The sequence below is a fragment of the Hyla sarda genome, unplaced genomic scaffold (assembly GCF_029499605.1).
Source record: "Hyla sarda isolate aHylSar1 unplaced genomic scaffold, aHylSar1.hap1 scaffold_455, whole genome shotgun sequence".
NCBI classification, from domain to species: domain Eukaryota; kingdom Metazoa; phylum Chordata; class Amphibia; order Anura; family Hylidae; genus Hyla; species Hyla sarda.
The window spans coordinates 1-17,483 of NW_026610468.1; the positions used below are offsets into that span (position 1 = coordinate 1).

Below are 17,483 nucleotides of genomic sequence, written 5' to 3' on the forward strand. Positions count from 1 at the left end.
CGCATCCTGACCAATCCTGTGAACACACAACACGCAAAAAGTGACACAGTGAGACAAAAAAGAAATAAATAAGTGAATGTGTGCAGATATACTGCCCGGACATCCGGCCGGATCTATAAAAATTTCTCTGATCCTAGCCAGAAGGCCGGGAATCAAGAGGTGAGTGCCACAAGGTGAAGAGATTATGGTGCCCGTGCTTCAACTCAGTGAGCCTATCCTCCCAGTGAGTTTCGGCACCTCGGGGTCACCACTCCCCGAGGCACAAAAGTACCTCGGCTCTAGACCCTCTCAGCCTCATGGCGAGACCCGGAGGGAACAGGTCACATCGGGGCAGCCGTCGAGCTGATTCCTCAGAACCAGCCCCGGAAAGCCCCGGTACACCTGCATCCTCCATGCAGCACCCATCCCCACCAGCCCCATACCGGCGTTACTGTCCACCGGCATGAAAAACTGATAAGAACAGATACTACACTTGATCTTAGCCAAAAGGCCGAGAAGCGATAACCGTGAAAGGGGCGGGCCCAACAAGGTCCCCTTCATGGGCACTACCACTGCTTGCTGTCAGGGAGGCTGCCAGACAATTTTCCATGCACACTCTGGGCTGGGGGGCAGTCAACCACCAGTACACACAGCAGAACCTAAACCCATACCATTATTGCTAAGCAGCAAGACAGGGGCCCATTGCACTCCCACGGGGCCTTTTTAAATGCAATCCATAACCCGGATTTGCCAGGAACCCTTCTTACTCCTCCTACTTGCATGTGACACTGGGCTTAGGATCTGCATAGGAAACACACACACAAGCACACACCTACCTTTGTTGCCTGCAGATGCCTCCTTGGCTGTCCCCAAACGGTATCAAACCAACACCCACGGGAAGCTGTAAGCATAGAGGACATGCCTGCACCCCATTGGACTTACCTGTGTGGGTTAAATCCGGGTTATTTGACAACCTATGGCGGTGATGGTTCTGCTCAGGCAGAGCAGTGCTGATGCTCCTCATAAAGCTGTCGCTGCTGTGAAGGTTCTAGGTGACATCACAAATCCCTTTGGTTACATACACAACAAAGCTGGGTTGTTGTTGTTTACACTCTGCAAGGCCTGTGGAAGTGAGTGACATCATAGCACTGTAGTTCTGAGGGTTCAAGATGGATGCAACAATCTCCTGTTGCTTCTATGAAGGCCGTAATAGACGACATCACCAAACAGCTCCATAGTCACATACACAGCAAAGGAGAGATGTTGTTTACACCTAGTGATGTCAGTGGTATTGAGTGACATCACAGCACAGTGCTAAGGCTCCTGGGCCTGGACACAGCAGCGGCTGCAATATCTCAACGGAGAATACGTTTATATCTATGTGTGTGTGTGCGCATATATATATATATATATATATATATATATATATATATATATATATATATATATTTCTCCGCCGAAATCACTTTTAAACCCATTTCCACCTTTTTTTCCCTTCTCTTCCTCTTACTTTTTTTTCACGTTTTTTTACGTTTTTCTCCTTTTCGCCTCTTTTCTGGGCGTATTATTCTTCTTTTTCTTCTTTTTTTTCGTCTAATGCATACCCCATCAGTGCAGCAATGCTTATTCAATACCGCCAGCAGATGGAGACACTGGGGGATAATTTTCTAAGGATTTATACTGATTTTTCCTGTCTGAATTTGTCGCACAGAAAGTTGCAGGCCAAATATGTGTGACATTTCTGCGACTTTAGCTTCTAGAGCATTTTTACAACATTATACATAGGTGCTGAATACATAAAAAGCGACTGTTCAGCGACAGACAAGTCGCATCGGCTGAAAGTAGGCCAGAATGTCAGTCCATGTTGGAGCAGGTTTAGATACAGTCTAAAGCATAGATCTCAAAGTCTGTGCACAGAATTTAGCAAGGGCCTCGCACCTTCTGATGCATCAGGTAGGTGCACAATAGCATAGCCTAACCCTCTGTACTTTGGTCTATATTGATGCGGGACATAGACAGCCAGCTGATGACCAATCCATTAGTGCAATGGATGGCTGGAAGCATTTGTCTTTGCCTTTGCAATACCACAGAAGCAATGCATGGTCAATGTACAGCAATGACACACCTGTGTGAACAGCCAGGAGACCCCCCCCCCCCCCCCCATGTTATGTTACATAGTTACATAGTTAGTACGGTCGAAAAAAGACATATGTCCATCACGTTCAACCAGGGAATTAAGGGGTAGGGGTGTGGCGCGATATTGGGGAAGGGATGAGATTTTATATTTCTTCATAAGCATTAATCTTATTTTGTCAATTAGGAACATTCAGCACCCACCCGCTATCAAGGCAGCTGCCTATCATGTCATGCCCTACCTGCACAGGTGTGCTGGCTACTCAAATGATCCAATTAAGGAGGCCATTTAGTCAGCAGCAGCAGAAGTCCTGTGCCTGGACGCTCCAACAGGGGCCAGACACAAGCAGAAGCAGCAGAAGCAGCAGCAGCACCACCTTTTGTTTTTTGGCTGCAGCAGCAGCAAGGCCCACAGGGCTGGCTAGCTGGCTAGCCAGCAAGCAGGTAGCAATGAAAGTAGGAATCTTTCTTTTTAACCCTGTAAGGGGGTGGTGCACTGTACCCGAAGATACTGCCATATCGGGTCAATGCATAGGGCGACGGAAGCAAGCTTCGAAATCGGCCCCCGTTCTCAAAAATCCATTTAATATATGGTCCCCAGATAGGGGACGTATCAGATATTAAACTGATAAGAACAGATACTACACTTGATCTTAGCCAAAAGGCCGAGAAGCGATAACCGTGAAAGGGGCGGGCCCAACAAGGTCCCCTTCATGGGCACTATCACTGCTTGCTGTCAGGGAGGCTGCCAGACAATTTTCCATGCACACTCTGGGCTGGGGGGCAGTCAACCACCAGTACACACAGCAGAACCTAAACCCATACCATTATTGCTAAGCAGCAAGACAGGGGCCCATTGCACTCCCACGGGGCCTTTTTAAATGCAATCCATAACCCGGATTTGCCAGGAACCCTTCTTACTCCTCCTACTTGCATGTGACACTGGGCTTAGGATCTGCATAGGAAACACACACACAAGCACACACCTACCTTTGTTGTCTGCAGATGCCTCCTTGGCTGTCCCCAAACGGTATCAAACCAACACCCACGGGAAGCTGTAAGCATAGAGGACATGCCTGCACCCCATTGGACTTACCTGTGTGGGTTAAATCCGGGTTATTTGACAACCTATGGCGGTGATGGTTCTGCTCAGGCAGAGCAGTGCTGATGCTCCTCATAAAGCTGTCGCTGCTGTGAAGGTTCTAGGTGACATCACAAATCCCTTTGGTTACATACACAACAAAGCTGGGTTGTTGTTGTTTACACTCTGCAAGGCCTGTGGAAGTGAGTGACATCATAGCACTGTAGTTCTGAGGGTTCAAGATGGATGCAACAATCTCCTGTTGCTTCTATGAAGGCCGTAATAGACGACATCACCAAACAGCTCCATAGTCACATACACAGCAAAGGAGAGATGTTGTTTACACCTAGTGATGTCAGTGGTATTGAGTGACATCACAGCACAGTGCTAAGGCTCCTGGGCCTGGACACAGCAGCGGCTGCAATATCTCAACGGAGAATACGTTTATATCTATGTGTGTGTGTGCGCATATATATATATATATATATATATATATATATATATATATATATATTTCTCCGCCGAAATCACTTTTAAACCCATTTCCACCTTTTTTTCCCTTCTCTTCCTCTTACTTTTTCTTCACGTTTTTTTACGTTTTTCTCCTTTTCGCCTCTTTTCTGGGCGTATTATTCTTCTTTTTCTTCTTTTTTTTCGTCTAATGCATACCCCATCAGTGCAGCAATGCTTATTCAATACCGCCAGCAGATGGAGACACTGGGGGATAATTTTCTAAGGATTTATACTGATTTTTCCTGTCTGAATTTGTCGCACAGAAAGTTGCAGGCCAAATATGTGTGACATTTCTGCGACTTTAGCTTCTAGAGCATTTTTACAACATTATACATAGGTGCTGAATACATAAAAAGCGACTGTTCAGCGACAGACAAGTCGCATCGGCTGAAAGTAGGCCAGAATGTCAGTCCATGTTGGAGCAGGTTTAGATACAGTCTAAAGCATAGATCTCAAAGTCTGTGCACAGAATTTAGCAAGGGCCTCGCACCTTCTGATGCATCAGGTAGGTGCACAATAGCATAGCCTAACCCTCTGTACTTTGGTCTATATTGATGCGGGACATAGACAGCCAGCTGATGACCAATCCATTAGTGCAATGGATGGCTGGAAGCATTTGTCTTTGCCTTTGCAATACCACAGAAGCAATGCATGGTCAATGTACAGCAATGACACACCTGTGTGAACAGCCAGGAGACCCCCCCCCCCCCCCCCCCCCATGTTATGTTACATAGTTACATAGTTAGTACGGTCGAAAAAAGACATATGTCCATCACGTTCAACCAGGGAATTAAGGGGTAGGGGTGTGGCGCGATATTGGGGAAGGGATGAGATTTTATATTTCTTCATAAGCATTAATCTTATTTTGTCAATTAGGAACATTCAGCACCCACCCGCTATCAAGGCAGCTGCCTATCATGTCATGCCCTACCTGCACAGGTGTGCTGGCTACTCAAATGATCCAATTAAGGAGGCCATTTAGTCAGCAGCAGCAGAAGTCCTGTGCCTGGACGCTCCAACAGGGGCCAGACACAAGCAGAAGCAGCAGAAGCAGCAGCAGCACCACCTTTTGTTTTTTGGCTGCAGCAGCAGCAAGGCCCACAGGGCTGGCTAGCTGGCTAGCCAGCAAGCAGGTAGCAATGAAAGTAGGAATCTTTCTTTTTAACCCTGTAAGGGGGTGGTGCACTGTACCCGAAGATACTGCCATATCGGGTCAATGCATAGGGCGACGGAAGCAAGCTTCGAAATCGGCCCCCGTTCTCAAAAATCCATTTAATATATGGTCCCCAGATAGGGGACGTATCAGATATTAAACTGATAAGAACAGATTTTTTCCTTTTTTTTTTTTTTTTTTTTTTTTTTTATCTAAAGCCGAGGAACGTGCTTTCGATTCACCCAAAGTGCAAGAAAAAGTGCAAACGTGTTACACTAAAAAAACGTGCACAAAGGATGCGGTCTATCGCAAGCCCTTCTCCGATAGGAGAGAGGCCCCCCAACAAACCTTACCCTTCGCCTCCGGACCAAAAGGTACCTGCGAGGTTCCAGGTTCGATGTCCCTTTTCGCCGAAGCTACTAGGGGACCACAAATGCTCCCGGCATCCCCCTTGGCGTTAGCCAAGGTATCTGCCCGCAGAGCCGATTACGGTAGGTACCCTGCCAAAGCAGGAGTACCCGGGGTGTTTGCAGGGAGGTGCGGAACCTAATGGCCACACACACCTCCCCTAGACCGCCAGGAGGGACACCCAGAAGGGCTACCGCATCCTGACAAATCCTGTGAACACACAACACGCAAAAAGTGACACAGTGAGACAAAAAAGAAATAAATAAGTGAATGTGTGCAGATATACTGCCCGGACATCCGGCCGGATCTATAAAAATTTCTCTGATCCTAGCCAGAAGGCCGGGAATCAAGAGGTGAGTGCCACAAGGTGAAGAGATTATGGTGCCCGTGCTTCAACTCAGTGAGTCTATTCTCCCAGTGAGTTTCGGCACCTCGGGGTCACCACTCCCCGAGGCACAAAAGTACCTCGGCTCTAGACCCTCTCAGCCTCATGGCGAGACCCGGAGGGAACAGGTCACATCGGGGCAGCCGTCGAGCTGATTCCTCAGAACCAGCCCCGGAAAGCCCTGGTACACCTGCATCCTCCATGCAGCACCCATCCCCACCAGCATGAAAACTGATAAGAACAGATACTACACTTGATCTTAGCCAAAAGGCCGAGAAGCGATAACCGTGAAAGGGGCGGGCCCAACAAGGTCCCCTTCATGGGCACTATCACTGCTTGCTGTCAGGGAGGCTGCCAGACAATTTTCCATGCACACTCTGGGCTGGGGGGCAGTCAACCACCAGTACACACAGCAGAACCTAAACCCATACCATTATTGCTAAGCAGCAAGACAGGGGCCCATTGCACTCCCACGGGGCCTTTTTAAATGCAATCCATAACCCGGATTTGCCAGGAACCCTTCTTACTCCTCCTACTTGCATGTGACACTGGGCTTAGGATCTGCATAGGAAACACACACACAAGCACACACCTACCTTTGTTGCCTGCAGATGCCTCCTTGGCTGTCCCCAAACGGTATCAAACCAACACCCACGGGAAGCTGTAAGCATAGAGGACATGCCTGCACCCCATTGGACTTACCTGTGTGGGTTAAATCCGGGTTATTTGACAACCTATGGCGGTGATGGTTCTGCTCAGGCAGAGCAGTGCTGATGCTCCTCATAAAGCTGTCGCTGCTGTGAAGGTTCTAGGTGACATCACAAATCCCTTTGGTTACATACACAACAAAGCTGGGTTGTTGTTGTTTACACTCTGCAAGGCCTGTGGAAGTGAGTGACATCATAGCACTGTAGTTCTGAGGGTTCAAGATGGATGCAACAATCTCCTGTTGCTTCTATGAAGGCCGTAATAGACGACATCACCAAACAGCTCCATAGTCACATACACAGCAAAGGAGAGATGTTGTTTACACCTAGTGATGTCAGTGGTATTGAGTGACATCACAGCACAGTGCTAAGGCTCCTGGGCCTGGACACAGCAGCGGCTGCAATATCTCAACGGAGAATACGTTTATATCTATGTGTGTGTGTGCGCATATATATATATATATATATATATATATATATATATATATATATATATATATTTCTCCGCCGAAATCACTTTTAAACCCATTTCCACCTTTTTTTCCCTTCTCTTCCTCTTACTTTTTTTTCACGTTTTTTTACGTTTTTCTCCTTTTCGCCTCTTTTCTGGGCGTATTATTCTTCTTTTTCTTCTTTTTTTTCGTCTAATGCATACCCCATCAGTGCAGCAATGCTTATTCAATACCGCCAGCAGATGGAGACACTGGGGGATAATTTTCTAAGGATTTATACTGATTTTTCCTGTCTGAATTTGTCGCACAGAAAGTTGCAGGCCAAATATGTGTGACATTTCTGCGACTTTAGCTTCTAGAGCATTTTTACAACATTATACATAGGTGCTGAATACATAAAAAGCGACTGTTCAGCGACAGACAAGTCGCATCGGCTGAAAGTAGGCCAGAATGTCAGTCCATGTTGGAGCAGGTTTAGATACAGTCTAAAGCATAGATCTCAAAGTCTGTGCACAGAATTTAGCAAGGGCCTCGCACCTTCTGATGCATCAGGTAGGTGCACAATAGCATAGCCTAACCCTCTGTACTTTGGTCTATATTGATGCGGGACATAGACAGCCAGCTGATGACCAATCCATTAGTGCAATGGATGGCTGGAAGCATTTGTCTTTGCCTTTGCAATACCACAGAAGCAATGCATGGTCAATGTACAGCAATGACACACCTGTGTGAACAGCCAGGAGACCCCCCCCCCCCCCCCATGTTATGTTACATAGTTACATAGTTAGTACGGTCGAAAAAAGACATATGTCCATCACGTTCAACCAGGGAATTAAGGGGTAGGGGTGTGGCGCGATATTGGGGAAGGGATGAGATTTTATATTTCTTCATAAGCATTAATCTTATTTTGTCAATTAGGAACATTCAGCACCCACCCGCTATCAAGGCAGCTGCCTATCATGTCATGCCCTACCTGCACAGGTGTGCTGGCTACTCAAATGATCCAATTAAGGAGGCCATTTAGTCAGCAGCAGCAGAAGTCCTGTGCCTGGACGCTCCAACAGGGGCCAGACACAAGCAGAAGCAGCAGAAGCAGCAGCAGCACCACCTTTTGTTTTTTGGCTGCAGCAGCAGCAAGGCCCACAGGGCTGGCTAGCTGGCTAGCCAGCAAGCAGGTAGCAATGAAAGTAGGAATCTTTCTTTTTAACCCTGTAAGGGGGTGGTGCACTGTACCCGAAGATACTGCCATATCGGGTCAATGCATAGGGCGACGGAAGCAAGCTTCAAAATCGGCCCCCGTTCTCAAAAATCCATTTAATATATGGTCCCCAGATAGGGGACGTATCAGATATTAAACTGATAAGAACAGATACTACACTTGATCTTAGCCAAAAGGCCGAGAAGCGATAACCGTGAAAGGGGCGGGCCCAACAAGGTCCCCTTCATGGGCACTATCACTGCTTGCTGTCAGGGAGGCTGCCAGACAATTTTCCATGCACACTCTGGGCTGGGGGGCAGTCAACCACCAGTACACACAGCAGAACCTAAACCCATACCATTATTGCTAAGCAGCAAGACAGGGGCCCATTGCACTCCCACGGGGCCTTTTTAAATGCAATCCATAACCCGGATTTGCCAGGAACCCTTCTTACTCCTCCTACTTGCATGTGACACTGGGCTTAGGATCTGCATAGGAAACACACACACAAGCACACACCTACCTTTGTTGCCTGCAGATGCCTCCTTGGCTGTCCCCAAACGGTATCAAACCAACACCCACAGGAAGCTGTAAGCATAGAGGACATGCCTGCACCCCATTGGACTTACCTGTGTGGGTTAAATCCGGGTTATTTGACAACCTATGGCGGTGATGGTTCTGCTCAGGCAGAGCAGTGCTGATGCTCCTCATAAAGCTGTCGCTGCTGTGAAGGTTCTAGGTGACATCACAAATCCCTTTGGTTACATACACAACAAAGCTGGGTTGTTGTTGTTTACACTCTGCAAGGCCTGTGGAAGTGAGTGACATCATAGCACTGTAGTTCTGAGGGTTCAAGATGGATGCAACAATCTCCTGTTGCTTCTATGAAGGCCGTAATAGACGACATCACCAAACAGCTCCATAGTCACATACACAGCAAAGGAGAGATGTTGTTTACACCTAGTGATGTCAGTGGTATTGAGTGACATCACAGCACAGTGCTAAGGCTCCTGGGCCTGGACACAGCAGCGGCTGCAATATCTCAACGGAGAATACGTTTATATCTATGTGTGTGTGTGCGCATATATATATATATATATATATATATATATATATATATATATATATATATATATATATTTCTCCGCCGAAATCACTTTTAAACCCATTTCCACCTTTTTTTCCCTTCTCTTCCTCTTACTTTTTTTTCACGTTTTTTTACGTTTTTCTCCTTTTCGCCTCTTTTCTGGGCGTATTATTCTTCTTTTTCTTCTTTTTTTTCGTCTAATGCATACCCCATCAGTGCAGCAATGCTTATTCAATACCGCCAGCAGATGGAGACACTGGGGGATAATTTTCTAAGGATTTATACTGATTTTTCCTGTCTGAATTTGTCGCACAGAAAGTTGCAGGCCAAATATGTGTGACATTTCTGCGACTTTAGCTTCTAGAGCATTTTTACAACATTATACATAGGTGCTGAATACATAAAAAGCGACTGTTCAGCGACAGACAAGTCGCATCGGCTGAAAGTAGGCCAGAATGTCAGTCCATGTTGGAGCAGGTTTAGATACAGTCTAAAGCATAGATCTCAAAGTCTGTGCACAGAATTTAGCAAGGGCCTCGCACCTTCTGATGCATCAGGTAGGTGCACAATAGCATAGCCTAACCCTCTGTACTTTGGTCTATATTGATGCGGGACATAGACAGCCAGCTGATGACCAATCCATTAGTGCAATGGATGGCTGGAAGCATTTGTCTTTGCCTTTGCAATACCACAGAAGCAATGCATGGTCAATGTACAGCAATGACACACCTGTGTGAACAGCCAGGAGACCCCCCCCCCCCCCCCATGTTATGTTACATAGTTACATAGTTAGTACGGTCGAAAAAAGACATATGTCCATCACGTTCAACCAGGGAATTAAGGGGTAGGGGTGTGGCGCGATATTGGGGAAGGGATGAGATTTTATATTTCTTCATAAGCATTAATCTTATTTTGTCAATTAGGAACATTCAGCACCCACCCGCTATCAAGGCAGCTGCCTATCATGTCATGCCCTACCTGCACAGGTGTGCTGGCTACTCAAATGATCCAATTAAGGAGGCCATTTAGTCAGCAGCAGCAGAAGTCCTGTGCCTGGACGCTCCAACAGGGGCCAGACACAAGCAGAAGCAGCAGAAGCAGCAGCAGCACCACCTTTTGTTTTTTGGCTGCAGCAGCAGCAAGGCCCACAGGGCTGGCTAGCTGGCTAGCCAGCAAGCAGGTAGCAATGAAAGTAGGAATCTTTCTTTTTAACCCTGTAAGGGGGTGGTGCACTGTACCCGAAGATACTGCCATATCGGGTCAATGCATAGGGCGACGGAAGCAAGCTTCAAAATCGGCCCCCGTTCTCAAAAATCCATTTAATATATGGTCCCCAGATAGGGGACGTATCAGATATTAAACTGATAAGAACAGATACTACACTTGATCTTAGCCAAAAGGCCGAGAAGCGATAACCGTGAAAGGGGCGGGCCCAACAAGGTCCCCTTCATGGGCACTATCACTGCTTGCTGTCAGGGAGGCTGCCAGACAATTTTCCATGCACACTCTGGGCTGGGGGGCAGTCAACCACCAGTACACACAGCAGAACCTAAACCCATACCATTATTGCTAAGCAGCAAGACAGGGGCCCATTGCACTCCCACGGGGCCTTTTTAAATGCAATCCATAACCCGGATTTGCCAGGAACCCTTCTTACTCCTCCTACTTGCATGTGACACTGGGCTTAGGATCTGCATAGGAAACACACACACAAGCACACACCTACCTTTGTTGCCTGCAGATGCCTCCTTGGCTGTCCCCAAACGGTATCAAACCAACACCCACAGGAAGCTGTAAGCATAGAGGACATGCCTGCACCCCATTGGACTTACCTGTGTGGGTTAAATCCGGGTTATTTGACAACCTATGGCGGTGATGGTTCTGCTCAGGCAGAGCAGTGCTGATGCTCCTCATAAAGCTGTCGCTGCTGTGAAGGTTCTAGGTGACATCACAAATCCCTTTGGTTACATACACAACAAAGCTGGGTTGTTGTTGTTTACACTCTGCAAGGCCTGTGGAAGTGAGTGACATCATAGCACTGTAGTTCTGAGGGTTCAAGATGGATGCAACAATCTCCTGTTGCTTCTATGAAGGCCGTAATAGACGACATCACCAAACAGCTCCATAGTCACATACACAGCAAAGGAGAGATGTTGTTTACACCTAGTGATGTCAGTGGTATTGAGTGACATCACAGCACAGTGCTAAGGCTCCTGGGCCTGGACACAGCAGCGGCTGCAATATCTCAACGGAGAATACGTTTATATCTATGTGTGTGTGTGCGCATATATATATATATATATATATATATATATATATATATATATATATATATATATATATTTCTCCGCCGAAATCACTTTTAAACCCATTTCCACCTTTTTTTCCCTTCTCTTCCTCTTACTTTTTTTTCACGTTTTTTTACGTTTTTCTCCTTTTCGCCTCTTTTCTGGGCGTATTATTCTTCTTTTTCTTCTTTTTTTTCGTCTAATGCATACCCCATCAGTGCAGCAATGCTTATTCAATACCGCCAGCAGATGGAGACACTGGGGGATAATTTTCTAAGGATTTATACTGATTTTTCCTGTCTGAATTTGTCGCACAGAAAGTTGCAGGCCAAATATGTGTGACATTTCTGCGACTTTAGCTTCTAGAGCATTTTTACAACATTATACATAGGTGCTGAATACATAAAAAGCGACTGTTCAGCGACAGACAAGTCGCATCGGCTGAAAGTAGGCCAGAATGTCAGTCCATGTTGGAGCAGGTTTAGATACAGTCTAAAGCATAGATCTCAAAGTCTGTGCACAGAATTTAGCAAGGGCCTCGCACCTTCTGATGCATCAGGTAGGTGCACAATAGCATAGCCTAACCCTCTGTACTTTGGTCTATATTGATGCGGGACATAGACAGCCAGCTGATGACCAATCCATTAGTGCAATGGATGGCTGGAAGCATTTGTCTTTGCCTTTGCAATACCACAGAAGCAATGCATGGTCAATGTACAGCAATGACACACCTGTGTGAACAGCCAGGAGACCCCCCCCCCCCCCCCCCATGTTATGTTACATAGTTACATAGTTAGTACGGTCGAAAAAAGACATATGTCCATCACGTTCAACCAGGGAATTAAGGGGTAGGGGTGTGGCGCGATATTGGGGAAGGGATGAGATTTTATATTTCTTCATAAGCATTAATCTTATTTTGTCAATTAGGAACATTCAGCACCCACCCGCTATCAAGGCAGCTGCCTATCATGTCATGCCCTACCTGCACAGGTGTGCTGGCTACTCAAATGATCCAATTAAGGAGGCCATTTAGTCAGCAGCAGCAGAAGTCCTGTGCCTGGACGCTCCAACAGGGGCCAGACACAAGCAGAAGCAGCAGAAGCAGCAGCAGCACCACCTTTTGTTTTTTGGCTGCAGCAGCAGCAAGGCCCACAGGGCTGGCTAGCTGGCTAGCCAGCAAGCAGGTAGCAATGAAAGTAGGAATCTTTCTTTTTAACCCTGTAAGGGGGTGGTGCACTGTACCCGAAGATACTGCCATATCGGGTCAATGCATAGGGCGACGGAAGCAAGCTTCGAAATCGGCCCCCGTTCTCAAAAATCCATTTAATATATGGTCCCCAGATAGGGGACGTATCAGATATTAAACTGATAAGAACAGATACTACACTTGATCTTAGCCAAAAGGCCGAGAAGCGATAACCGTGAAAGGGGCGGGCCCAACAAGGTCCCCTTCATGGGCACTATCACTGCTTGCTGTCAGGGAGGCTGCCAGACAATTTTCCATGCACACTCTGGGCTGGGGGGCAGTCAACCACCAGTACACACAGCAGAACCTAAACCCATACCATTATTGCTAAGCAGCAAGACAGGGGCCCATTGCACTCCCACGGGGCCTTTTTAAATGCAATCCATAACCCGGATTTGCCAGGAACCCTTCTTACTCCTCCTACTTGCATGTGACACTGGGCTTAGGATCTGCATAGGAAACACACACACAAGCACACACCTACCTTTGTTGCCTGCAGATGCCTCCTTGGCTGTCCCCAAACGGTATCAAACCAACACCCACGGGAAGCTGTAAGCATAGAGGACATGCCTGCACCCCATTGGACTTACCTGTGTGGGTTAAATCCGGGTTATTTGACAACCTATGGCGGTGATGGTTCTGCTCAGGCAGAGCAGTGCTGATGCTCCTCATAAAGCTGTCGCTGCTGTGAAGGTTCTAGGTGACATCACAAATCCCTTTGGTTACATACACAACAAAGCTGGGTTGTTGTTGTTTACACTCTGCAAGGCCTGTGGAAGTGAGTGACATCATAGCACTGTAGTTCTGAGGGTTCAAGATGGATGCAACAATCTCCTGTTGCTTCTATGAAGGCCGTAATAGACGACATCACCAAACAGCTCCATAGTCACATACACAGCAAAGGAGAGATGTTGTTTACACCTAGTGATGTCAGTGGTATTGAGTGACATCACAGCACAGTGCTAAGGCTCCTGGGCCTGGACACAGCAGCGGCTGCAATATCTCAACGGAGAATACGTTTATATCTATGTGTGTGTGTGCGCATATATATATATATATATATATATATATATATATATATATATATATTTCTCCGCCGAAATCACTTTTAAACCCATTTCCACCTTTTTTTCCCTTCTCTTCCTCTTACTTTTTTTTCACGTTTTTTTACGTTTTTCTCCTTTTCGCCTCTTTTCTGGGCGTATTATTCTTCTTTTTCTTCTTTTTTTTCGTCTAATGCATACCCCATCAGTGCAGCAATGCTTATTCAATACCGCCAGCAGATGGAGACACTGGGGGATAATTTTCTAAGGATTTATACTGATTTTTCCTGTCTGAATTTGTCGCACAGAAAGTTGCAGGCCAAATATGTGTGACATTTCTGCGACTTTAGCTTCTAGAGCATTTTTACAACATTATACATAGGTGCTGAATACATAAAAAGCGACTGTTCAGCGACAGACAAGTCGCATCGGCTGAAAGTAGGCCAGAATGTCAGTCCATGTTGGAGCAGGTTTAGATACAGTCTAAAGCATAGATCTCAAAGTCTGTGCACAGAATTTAGCAAGGGCCTCGCACCTTCTGATGCATCAGGTAGGTGCACAATAGCATAGCCTAACCCTCTGTACTTTGGTCTATATTGATGCGGGACATAGACAGCCAGCTGATGACCAATCCATTAGTGCAATGGATGGCTGGAAGCATTTGTCTTTGCCTTTGCAATACCACAGAAGCAATGCATGGTCAATGTACAGCAATGACACACCTGTGTGAACAGCCAGGAGACCCCCCCCCCCATGTTATGTTACATAGTTACATAGTTAGTACGGTCGAAAAAAGACATATGTCCATCACGTTCAACCAGGGAATTAAGGGGTAGGGGTGTGGCGCGATATTGGGGAAGGGATGAGATTTTATATTTCTTCATAAGCATTAATCTTATTTTGTCAATTAGGAACATTCAGCACCCACCCGCTATCAAGGCAGCTGCCTATCATGTCATGCCCTACCTGCACAGGTGTGCTGGCTACTCAAATGATCCAATTAAGGAGGCCATTTAGTCAGCAGCAGCAGAAGTCCTGTGCCTGGACGCTCCAACAGGGGCCAGACACAAGCAGAAGCAGCAGAAGCAGCAGCAGCACCACCTTTTGTTTTTTGGCTGCAGCAGCAGCAAGGCCCACAGGGCTGGCTAGCTGGCTAGCCAGCAAGCAGGTAGCAATGAAAGTAGGAATCTTTCTTTTTAACCCTGTAAGGGGGTGGTGCACTGTACCCGAAGATACTGCCATATCGGGTCAATGCATAGGGCGACGGAAGCAAGCTTCGAAATCGGCCCCCGTTCTCAAAAATCCATTTAATATATGGTCCCCAGATAGGGGACGTATCAGATATTAAACTGATAAGAACAGATACTACACTTGATCTTAGCCAAAAGGCCGAGAAGCGATAACCGTGAAAGGGGCGGGCCCAACAAGGTCCCCTTCATGGGCACTATCACTGCTTGCTGTCAGGGAGGCTGCCAGACAATTTTCCATGCACACTCTGGGCTGGGGGGCAGTCAACCACCAGTACACACAGCAGAACCTAAACCCATACCATTATTGCTAAGCAGCAAGACAGGGGCCCATTGCACTCCCACGGGGCCTTTTTAAATGCAATCCATAACCCGGATTTGCCAGGAACCCTTCTTACTCCTCCTACTTGCATGTGACACTGGGCTTAGGATCTGCATAGGAAACACACACACAAGCACACACCTACCTTTGTTGCCTGCAGATGCCTCCTTGGCTGTCCCCAAACGGTATCAAACCAACACCCACGGGAAGCTGTAAGCATAGAGGACATGCCTGCACCCCATTGGACTTACCTGTGTGGGTTAAATCCGGGTTATTTGACAACCTATGGCGGTGATGGTTCTGCTCAGGCAGAGCAGTGCTGATGCTCCTCATAAAGCTGTCGCTGCTGTGAAGGTTCTAGGTGACATCACAAATCCCTTTGGTTACATACACAACAAAGCTGGGTTGTTGTTGTTTACACTCTGCAAGGCCTGTGGAAGTGAGTGACATCATAGCACTGTAGTTCTGAGGGTTCAAGATGGATGCAACAATCTCCTGTTGCTTCTATGAAGGCCGTAATAGACGACATCACCAAACAGCTCCATAGTCACATACACAGCAAAGGAGAGATGTTGTTTACACCTAGTGATGTCAGTGGTATTGAGTGACATCACAGCACAGTGCTAAGGCTCCTGGGCCTGGACACAGCAGCGGCTGCAATATCTCAACGGAGAATACGTTTATATCTATGTGTGTGTGTGCGCATATATATATATATATATATATATATATATATATATTTCTCCGCCGAAATCACTTTTAAACCCATTTCCACCTTTTTTTCCCTTCTCTTCCTCTTACTTTTTTTTCACGTTTTTTTACGTTTTTCTCCTTTTCGCCTCTTTTCTGGGCGTATTATTCTTCTTTTTCTTCTTTTTTTTCGTCTAATGCATACCCCATCAGTGCAGCAATGCTTATTCAATACCGCCAGCAGATGGAGACACTGGGGGATAATTTTCTAAGGATTTATACTGATTTTTCCTGTCTGAATTTGTCGCACAGAAAGTTGCAGGCCAAATATGTGTGACATTTCTGCGACTTTAGCTTCTAGAGCATTTTTACAACATTATACATAGGTGCTGAATACATAAAAAGCGACTGTTCAGCGACAGACAAGTCGCATCGGCTGAAAGTAGGCCAGAATGTCAGTCCATGTTGGAGCAGGTTTAGATACAGTCTAAAGCATAGATCTCAAAGTCTGTGCACAGAATTTAGCAAGGGCCTCGCACCTTCTGATGCATCAGGTAGGTGCACAATAGCATAGCCTAACCCTCTGTACTTTGGTCTATATTGATGCGGGACATAGACAGCCAGCTGATGACCAATCCATTAGTGCAATGGATGGCTGGAAGCATTTGTCTTTGCCTTTGCAATACCACAGAAGCAATGCATGGTCAATGTACAGCAATGACACACCTGTGTGAACAGCCAGGAGACCCCCCCCCCCCCCCCCCCATGTTATGTTACATAGTTACATAGTTAGTACGGTCGAAAAAAGACATATGTCCATCACGTTCAACCAGGGAATTAAGGGGTAGGGGTGTGGCGCGATATTGGGGAAGGGATGAGATTTTATATTTCTTCATAAGCATTAATCTTATTTTGTCAATTAGGAACATTCAGCACCCACCCGCTATCAAGGCAGCTGCCTATCATGTCATGCCCTACCTGCACAGGTGTGCTGGCTACTCAAATGATCCAATTAAGGAGGCCATTTAGTCAGCAGCAGCAGAAGTCCTGTGCCTGGATGCTCCAACAGGGGCCAGACACAAGCAGAAGCAGCAGAAGCAGCAGCAGCACCACCTTTTGTTTTTTGGCTGCAGCAGCAGCAAGGCCCACAGGGCTGGCTAGCTGGCTAGCCAGCAAGCAGGTAGCAATGAAAGTAGGAATCTTTCTTTTTAACCCTGTAAGGGGGTGGTGCACTGTACCCGAAGATACTGCCATATCGGGTCAATGCATAGGGCGACGGAAGCAAGCTTCGAAATCGGCCCCCGTTCTCAAAAATCCATTTAATATATGGTCCCCAGATAGGGGACGTATCAGATATTAAACTGATAAGAACAGATACTACACTTGATCTTAGCCAAAAGGCCGAGAAGCGATAACCGTGAAAGGGGCGGGCCCAACAAGGTCCCCTTCATGGGCACTATCACTGCTTGCTGTCAGGGAGGCTGCCAGACAATTTTCCATGCACACTCTGGGCTGGGGGGCAGTCAACCACCAGTACACACAGCAGAACCT

General features: G+C 46.7%; 7 non-coding genes and 2 pseudogenes across 7 annotated transcripts; all 9 read right to left on the bottom strand.

Moving 5' to 3' along the window:
• Positions 1-314: 314 nt before the first annotated feature.
• On the bottom strand, positions 315-502 carry LOC130335649 (U2 spliceosomal RNA). The gene has a single exon (XR_008877232.1). It is a non-coding gene; the product is annotated as a U2 spliceosomal RNA (small nuclear RNA).
• A 2,096-nt stretch (positions 503-2,598) lies between these two features.
• Positions 2,599-2,789, bottom strand: LOC130335685 (U2 spliceosomal RNA). The gene has a single exon (XR_008877260.1). It is a non-coding gene; the product is annotated as a U2 spliceosomal RNA (small nuclear RNA).
• A 2,092-nt stretch (positions 2,790-4,881) lies between these two features.
• Positions 4,882-5,082, bottom strand: LOC130335637 (U2 spliceosomal RNA; annotated as a pseudogene).
• A 693-nt stretch (positions 5,083-5,775) lies between these two features.
• On the bottom strand, positions 5,776-5,935 carry LOC130335643 (U2 spliceosomal RNA; annotated as a pseudogene).
• Positions 5,936-8,028: 2,093 nt separating this feature from the next.
• LOC130335589 (U2 spliceosomal RNA) lies at positions 8,029-8,219 on the bottom strand. The gene has a single exon (XR_008877189.1). It is a non-coding gene; the product is annotated as a U2 spliceosomal RNA (small nuclear RNA).
• Positions 8,220-10,318: 2,099 nt separating this feature from the next.
• Positions 10,319-10,509, bottom strand: LOC130335660 (U2 spliceosomal RNA). Its single transcript, XR_008877238.1, has one exon. It is a non-coding gene; the product is annotated as a U2 spliceosomal RNA (small nuclear RNA).
• Positions 10,510-12,610: 2,101 nt separating this feature from the next.
• Positions 12,611-12,801, bottom strand: LOC130335697 (U2 spliceosomal RNA). The gene has a single exon (XR_008877271.1). It is a non-coding gene; the product is annotated as a U2 spliceosomal RNA (small nuclear RNA).
• A 2,082-nt stretch (positions 12,802-14,883) lies between these two features.
• LOC130335595 (U2 spliceosomal RNA) lies at positions 14,884-15,074 on the bottom strand. Its single transcript, XR_008877195.1, has one exon. It is a non-coding gene; the product is annotated as a U2 spliceosomal RNA (small nuclear RNA).
• A 2,080-nt stretch (positions 15,075-17,154) lies between these two features.
• LOC130335608 (U2 spliceosomal RNA) lies at positions 17,155-17,345 on the bottom strand. Its single transcript, XR_008877206.1, has one exon. It is a non-coding gene; the product is annotated as a U2 spliceosomal RNA (small nuclear RNA).
• Positions 17,346-17,483: the final 138 nt, after the last annotated feature.